This window comes from Megascapheus bottae, chromosome 1, assembly GCF_031878675.1.
Source record: "Megascapheus bottae isolate mThoBot1 chromosome 1, mThoBot2.hap1, whole genome shotgun sequence".
Lineage (NCBI taxonomy): Eukaryota > Metazoa > Chordata > Mammalia > Rodentia > Geomyidae > Megascapheus > Megascapheus bottae.
Window position 1 is genome coordinate 1,324,564 of NC_143509.1, and position 7,817 is coordinate 1,332,380.

Consider the following 7,817-nt stretch of genomic DNA (forward strand, 5'->3'; position numbering starts at 1 on the left):
CTGAACTTCCAGCCCCCAATCCTAGATCCTTTTTAATAAAGTGAGCCTGGCGCGGTGGCTCACACCTGTCATCCTAGCTACTTAGGAGGCTGAGATCTGAGGATCGCAGTTCAAAGCCAGCCCCAGTTCTCAACTCTGTGAAACTCTTGTCTCTAATTAATCACTTGAAAAGGGAAAGTGGGGCTGTGGACAAGGGGTAGGGTGGTAGCCTTGGGCTGAAGAGCTCGGGGACAGCGCTCAGGCCGAGTTCAAGCCCCACGATTGACCAACAAAAGAAAGAAATAATAAAAATAAAAATCTCCTGGCCCTTCTTGCGTGAGCTGGCTTCGAACCGCGATCCTCACCTCTCAGACGCAAGGGCGGTCAGGACTACAGGCATGAGCCCGCCCCTACCTCTACCGTTAGCCAATCAACGCCTCTGAACCATCCGTCCAATGAGGAGCCTCGATGGGGGCTTGTGGACTAGGCCGCTTCCGCTTCCGGTGTGGGCGTTTCTGTTGTCGTTTTTCCCTCCCCCGCTGTGGCTTCTGGACTCGGGTCTGCAGAGGTGACAGCTGCGGCATCTTTGGGACCTCAGTGGGTCCCCAATTCCGACCAGAAGCACATATGGTGAGTGCGGCGAGTCCCCGGGGCGGCGGGGAGGGTCCTCGGAGTGGAAAGGAGACTGAGGGGTCACCGTCCACGGCCTGGCCCCCCACGCCGGGCCTGGCCCCCCACGCCGGGCCTGGCCCCTGCGGCCGTCAGCACCGCCTGAACTGCCACCAAGCCCCGGCTTTGATTCCTTCTCAGTACCACATAAACAGAAAGCTGGACGTGGCACCGTGGCTCAGGTGGCAAGCGTGCTAGTCTAAAGCAAAAAGGGTTTTTGTTGTTGTTGTTTTTTCCTCTTAAAGTCTATTTCTTTGGTGGGTCATGGAGCTTGAACTCTGGGCCTGCACCTTATCCCTGAACTCTTCTGCCACCCTACCCTTTAAGCCTCTGCCCCACTTCTGGTTTTCTAATGATTAATTGGAGATAAGAGTCTCATGATCTTTCATGCCCACGCTGGCTTTGATCCCAGACCCTCAGATCGCTGCCTGTTGACTACTAGGGTTACTGGCTTGAGCCTCCGCACCCAGCTTGAGACAAAAGCTCATGGACCGTGCCCTGAGTTCAAGTACCTGGACTGGCAAAACAAAAACAAAAAATGAAGGGGTCGGGCGTTTGGCCTAGTGGTAGAGTGCCTAGCTTGCATGAAGACCCGGGTTTGGTTTCCCCTGTACCACATCCACAGAAAACCAGAAGGTGCTGTGGCTCAAGTGGTAGAGCTCTAGTCTTAAGACCAAGGACAATGCTCAGGCCCTGAGTCCAAGCCCCATGACTGGCACCAAAAAAGAAAAAAAAGGAGATAAAGAATAGGACTTTGCATTTAGAGAAAACAGGAGCTGACAGAATTTGGAAGAGGAAGACACATTGTAGAGGTGGCAAGATCAGGCTTTAGTCCAGAGAAAGTCATCCCATGTGAAACCAATGGAGAATTTGTTTGCTAGATCCGAGTTTAGTGTTTCCAGTGTGCAGAAACAAGTTAATTTATAACAGTTGTGCTTGCACTGATTAATCTGTCTGCCCCCCTGACCCCTCAGCTTGAATGAGTCTTGTGCTTTTATGGTTTTTTTTTGGGGGGGGGGCGGGGGAGGAGGTCATGGGGCTTGAACTCCACCTGGAGTGGGTGCTGTCCCTGAACTCTTCAGCTCATTGCTACCACCCTACCCCTGAGCCAAGGCCCACTTCCCATTTTCTGGTGGTTAATTGGAGATGAGTCTCAGGTCCTTTTGTGCCGGAGCTGGCTTTGAACCTTGATTCTCAGATCTCAGCTTCCTGAGTAACTAGAATTACAGGCGTGAGCCCCCTGGACTGGCTATAGGGAGCCCTTTTATCAAAATAGAAAAAGAAGAGAAATGAGGTAAAATGACATACTTCTAGTTAGAATGTCAGGACATTTAAGAATTCTTACCAGGGACTCATGTGCCCTTGGAGATTTAATACTATTGAACAGTTGGGTTTCAAGGCTCATCCATGAAATTTCTGAGGTGATTAGAATCTTGATGCAATAAAGTGACACAAAGAGTAATTTCAAAAATTACACTAATGTGCTGCAGTGCCTTCCTCAGACTGCTCAACTGCGACTGATTACACTTTGTCAACAGAAAACAGATGAAATGTTTTGTTTTCCCTTCCCAGTTGTTTTTACCTGAGTAAAAAGCTCAACCTGAGTAAATAGCTGGGATCAAGGAATCCTGACCTCCCAAATGTAGAAGAAATAGAACAGAGCCAGCAAATACCCTATGCAGTTCAATTACAGGTTCCCTCCATCCCCCCACTTAACCCCTGATATTACTTCATACACTTGCAAAATTCTGGGCTGGAGGAATAGCTGAACCCCTGGCACCAAGGTATATGCACACACAGAGACTAATGACGTTCTTAATGCTACTTCCTCAGGAAGTTGAGATCTAAGGATGAAGATTCAAGCTAGCCTTCAGAAGAACACTTCCCAGAGACCCACATCACTTTATGAAAAAAAAAAGCTAGACTGGAGGTATATATCAGTGAGCACAAAAAAGCTGAAGAGCTCCGGGACAACACCCAGGCAGAGTTCTAGTCCCACACGTGCCCCCCCCCTAAAAAAAATTCCTGATGGTCAAGAGTGTCTTTGTTTTTTTTGTGAGTCCCTTTTAGGCACTGTGTTAATTTATGTTAATGTGGAAATTGAGAGTACCACTCCATCATCACTTTTAGAGACTGGGAAAGCAGGCACATACTTTGGACTGGCCTGTGTCATGGTGGCTATAGGATGGCACTGGATCGTAAAGTCATGCCATTTCTGCTAAGTTTAGTGGTGTCAGAATAATTTGTAGAAGGCCCCTTGAACATTTCGGTGGTTACCACAATCCCATATTTGATGTGAGACATGTTGGTAAGCAGGCTTGCTTGATGTGAGATCATCCTTTCCAGTTCTGTCCAATTTCCTGTAAGCAATGTAAGTTCATTCTTATGGCTGGATAAATTTCCAGTATGTATATCACGTTACCTTGATTCCATCTGACTGATCAAGGGCACTAAAGTCCAGGAAACTCTTACCTCCAATTAATCACTAGAAAACAGGAAGGGGGCTGTCACTCAGGGGGTAGGGCAGTAGCCTTTGCTGAAGAGCTCAGGGACAACGCACAGGCCCAGAGTTCAAGAAGCCCCACAACTGACAAAAAAAAAAAAAAACCCTAATAATTTCCCGTAACAAAAGCCTGAAATGGAATGTGGCTCAAGTGGAAAAAAAAAAAAACTGAGGAAGAGTGCCTAGGCCAAGTGCTGGCTCATACACTCACAGGAAAATTAGAGTCTGGGCTGGGAGTTTGACTCAGTGGTAGAGTGCTTGCCTAGCATGCACCAAGACCAGGTTCCATTTCTCAGTACCACATACATTGAAAAAAGCTGGAAGTGGTACTGTGGCTCAAGTGGCAGATTGCTAGCCTTGAAGGAAAAGCTCAAGGACAGTGCTCAGGCTCTGAGTTCAAGCCTCAAGATTGCCAATAATAATAATGAGTCTGATAGACATTCATTTCTAGGCTAGCTTTGAACCGAAATTCTCAGATCACCTCCTGAATAGCCAGGATTATAAGGATTATAATCCTTCGCATGTTCTTGCTATTTCTTTTTTTTTTTTTTGGTGGGTCATGGGGCTTGAACTCTGTGCATGAGCACTGTCCCTGAGCTCTTTAGCTTAAGGCTACCACCCTACCCTTTGAGCCACAGTTCTACTTCCCATTTTCTCAAGAGTAATTGGAGGGCTGGGAGTGTGGCCTAGTGGTAGAGTGCTTGCCTAGCATGCATGAAGACCCGGGTTCCATTCCTCAGTGCCAAATACACAGAAAAAGCCAGAAATGGTGCTGTGGCTCAAGTGGTAGAGCTCTAGCCTTGAGAAAGGCCAGGAACAGTGCTCAAACCCAGGACTGGCAAAAAATTAAGTAACAGGTGTCCATGTCCACTATTAAGTAATTTACCAAATGGCTCTCAACTCCTGTCAGAACTGCTGCATGAGAGTATGTGAGTCTGAATAGTAAGAGATGGGATATTTGGGGAAGATGTCATCCTGTGACATTCTTTGGAGGAGATAAATGATTTCCAGTGCTGTGGCTTTCCTTATTCCTCTTTGGTATGTATGTGGGGTATTTTAGGATCCAGTGACCTTTGTGGATGTTGTTGTGACCTTCACACTGGAATGATCTTTCTTTCCTAAAAGAAGCTCTACAGAGATATGATGTGTGAGGCGTTCGAGAACCTACCCTTCCTCCAATCACTAAATGGCTGTGTGTTACTCTTGAGTGTTGCTGCACTGTTTGGAATATGGAAATGGAATTTTGGGGTGACTACGCCATGAATGATCATAAAGTTCCACATACACCTGCAGTGCAATGATTTTTCTTTAATGTTGAATAAATCACAGTGATTTCTTAAAATTGTATTTTATTGTGGGGGTGATGTGTAGAGGGGTTACAGTTACATTCGTCAGGTAGTGGGTACATCTCAATCATTGCTACCCTTTCTCATGTTTTTGTCCCCCTTTTCCCTCCCTGACCCCTCCCCATCATCTTAATCACCGTGATTTCTTTGTGACTAAGTTTTAGGGGAAAAACAGAATGAAGAAAAATTTGAACATGACTACAGAACTCTCAACAGAAATCTAAGGTAATCTGCCCTCACAAGGAAAAGCTGTGCACCTCAAATATCAGGGAGTATAGGAACCCTAAAAACTGAGCAGATGCTGGGCATCTGTGGCTCACACCTGTCATCCTAGTTACCCAGCAGGCTGAGATCCGAGGATCACCATTTGAAACCAGCCTGGGCACACATGAGACTCTTACCTCCAAAAAGTCAGAAATAAACGTATGGCTCGAATGATAAAGGGCTAGGCTTGAGCAAACTTTAGGAGAGACACTTATCAATAGCTCAGAATAAAAAGTACTGCACCATATTTTTTTTATCTTTTAACTTCAGGCTTGATATATAAGGTGTGTATGAAATGAAAATGAGTTTTAGGCTTAGACTGAACTGTACCTACTACTGCAAAATGGGTATTGAAAGTTTTCAAATATTAAAATACAAGTGTATATATTTGTGTCTGTCTGTCTGTGAGCTGGTCCTGGGTCTTGAACTCGTGGACTAGGCTCTGTCCTTTAGTTTTTTTGCTTGAGTCTAGGACTTTGCCTCTTTTTTTGTTGTTGTAGTTGCTGGTCATGAGGCTTGAACTCTGTGTCTGGGTGCTGTCCCTGAGCTCTTCAGTTCAAATCTAGCACTCTACCACTGAGCACAGTACCACTTCCAGTTTTCTGGTGGTTATTAGAGATAAGAGTCTCACAGACATGATGCTTGGGCTGGCTTTGAACCTTGATCCTCAGATCTCAGACTCCTTGAGACTGTGTGTGTGAACACGGTGTTATCCAGCCATTTACCTTAGTTGTTTACCTCAGTCTTTCTGCTGTCATTCAGCTCATGTTCATAAATTATTTTAGAGGACAGAAATCCAACAGTGTTTTTGGGAAATGACTGGTGTTTTAAAAAAGTATTGTAAGGGGCCAGGAGTTGGGCCTAGTGGTAGAGTGCCTGCCTAGCATGCACAAAGACCTGGGTTCGATTCCTTGATACCGCATACCCAGAAAAAGCCAGAAATGGTGCTATGGCTCAAGTGGTAGAGTGCTAGCCCCAAGAAAGCCTAAGGACAGTGTTCAGGCCCTGAGTTCAAGCCCCAGGACTGGAGGGGGGAAAAAAAAACAAACTATTCTAATCTGGGTGCCGCTGGCTTACTCTTAAAATCCTAGCTACTCAGGAGGCTGAGATCTGGGGATCACTGGTTGGAGCCAGCCTAGACAGGAAAGTCCATGAGACTCTTACCTCCAATAAGCTACTCAGAAGAAGCCAGAAGCAGTGGTGAGGCTCAAGTGGTAGAGCAGTAGCCTTGAGCACAAAGAGGCTAAGGACAGTGCCCAGGCTCTGTCCCTGGACTGGCAAGAAAAAAAAACACTGTTGTAATTCTCTTTTCACATTTAACAGAGAAGATGTGGCAAGGAGGCTCTGCGAATATGAAGACAGTGTGGAAAGGCCTGCCAGCAGACTCCAGCACACATTGTGAATCAGAGTCTCCCGTGTGGGGCACCCCTGGGTGAACAGTGCCGGGGTGGGGAGCCTGGCATCACTCATCCATCTCTGCACGCCGTCAGTGCGCACCCTGCATACAGGTCCCATGCCAGTCAGAAGGCATGCTGGAAAGCCTCCTCTTGCTCCCAGGACTGGGAGACCCACAAAAGTGCTGGTGCCAGAGAGAAGCCTAGTGGAAATAAGCCATATAATGGGGCCTGTCGGTATCTCCATTCTGCCTCAGACCATGGCAGCACTGTCAAAGGAAGAAGCCTTCACAGAAGCCGGCGAGAACGCTCACAGTGAAGAGAAGCCCTCTGTGTCTGAAGAACATGAAGAAGCCTCTGCACATCCCACCAGATTTTACAGATATGAAAGAAATCACAGCGGAGGGTGGCTCTGTGAAAGTAAGCCATGCAAGAATATCCTCAGGAAACCCTAGCTGCTGACGCAGGAGGAAGCCAAGCGTGCAGAGAAACGCTATGAATGCCAGCAGCGGAAGGTCCTTCTGCGACCGTTACTACATGAAAACACATGCAAGAATTCACTCGGGTGAGAGACCCTGTGAGAGTCCCCAGTGTGAGAAAGCCTTCATGAGCTCCAGTCATCTCCAGAGACACAGGAGAAGTCACATGGGAGAAAAACGTCACGAATGCCAGCAGTGTGGGAAGTCTACAGGAACATCTATTACTTCAGACTACACTCAAGAACTCACTCCGTGGAGATTCTTTTTTTTTTTTTTTTTTTTGCCAGTCCTGGGCTTGAGCTCAGGGCCTGAGCACTGTCCTTGGACTTTCTCAAGCCTAGAGCTCTACCCCTTGAGCCTCAGCACCACTTCCAGCTGGGGAGAAGCCCTTCGTGTGCAAGCAGTGTGGGAAAGCCTTCAGCTCTGGTTCCTACATGGAGGTTCACGAGAGGATTCACTCCCATGAGAGGCCTTATCTATGCAAGCAATGTGGAAAGGCCTTCATGTGTTCCGTTTACCTGTGGAGACATGTGCACCTGCACACCGAAGAGAAACCTTATGTATGTAAGCAGTGTAGAAATGCCTTCCTTTCCTCCACAGACCTTAAGAGGCACGAGAAGATTCATACCAGAGAGAACCCTACGTGTGCCCACAGTGTGGGAAAGCCTTTACTTATCATCGTTCTTACATCAAAATACATGAAAGAACTCACTCCCAGGAGAGACGTAATCTGTGTAAGTGCCTTCCTGAGGTCCAGTCACCTCCAGAGACATCAGCTGACCACAGTGGGGACAAACCGTTCACACGTAAGCACTGTGGGCAGGGCTTTCGGCAGAGTTTTTGCTTGCAAGCGCACGAAAGAATTCACAGTGGAAAGTAGAATGTCAGCAGTGTGGAAAAGAGAGAAGGTTGGCTGCATGGAGATCCTGGGAGTGTCACCCACGCCAGCCACCTGGTGACCCCTCCAATCACACGCAGCGTGGAAGCCACGTGGGAAGTCCCATGCCAGCCAACATTCCCTTTACCAGGAAGGCACATGGAGGCAAGGAGGATATGTCCTGCTCACCCCTCGCATTTTACTACAGTAACAACCCATTGTACTGCAGCCTGCTCCTAACTGTATTCCTAGTTACTTGAGAGCGCACCTGGTGGGCCGATCACAGGACCCCTGCTCAGCCCGCAT

General features: G+C 47.4%; 1 long non-coding RNA gene across 1 annotated transcript; it reads left to right on the plus strand.

Moving 5' to 3' along the window:
* The first annotated feature begins 502 nt into the window (after positions 1 to 502).
* On the plus strand, positions 503 to 6,556 carry LOC150067854 (uncharacterized). Its single transcript, XR_016535991.1, has 3 exons — positions 503 to 609; positions 4,662 to 4,722; positions 6,085 to 6,556. It is a non-coding gene; the product is annotated as an uncharacterized LOC150067854 (long non-coding RNA).
* Positions 6,557 to 7,817: the final 1,261 nt, after the last annotated feature.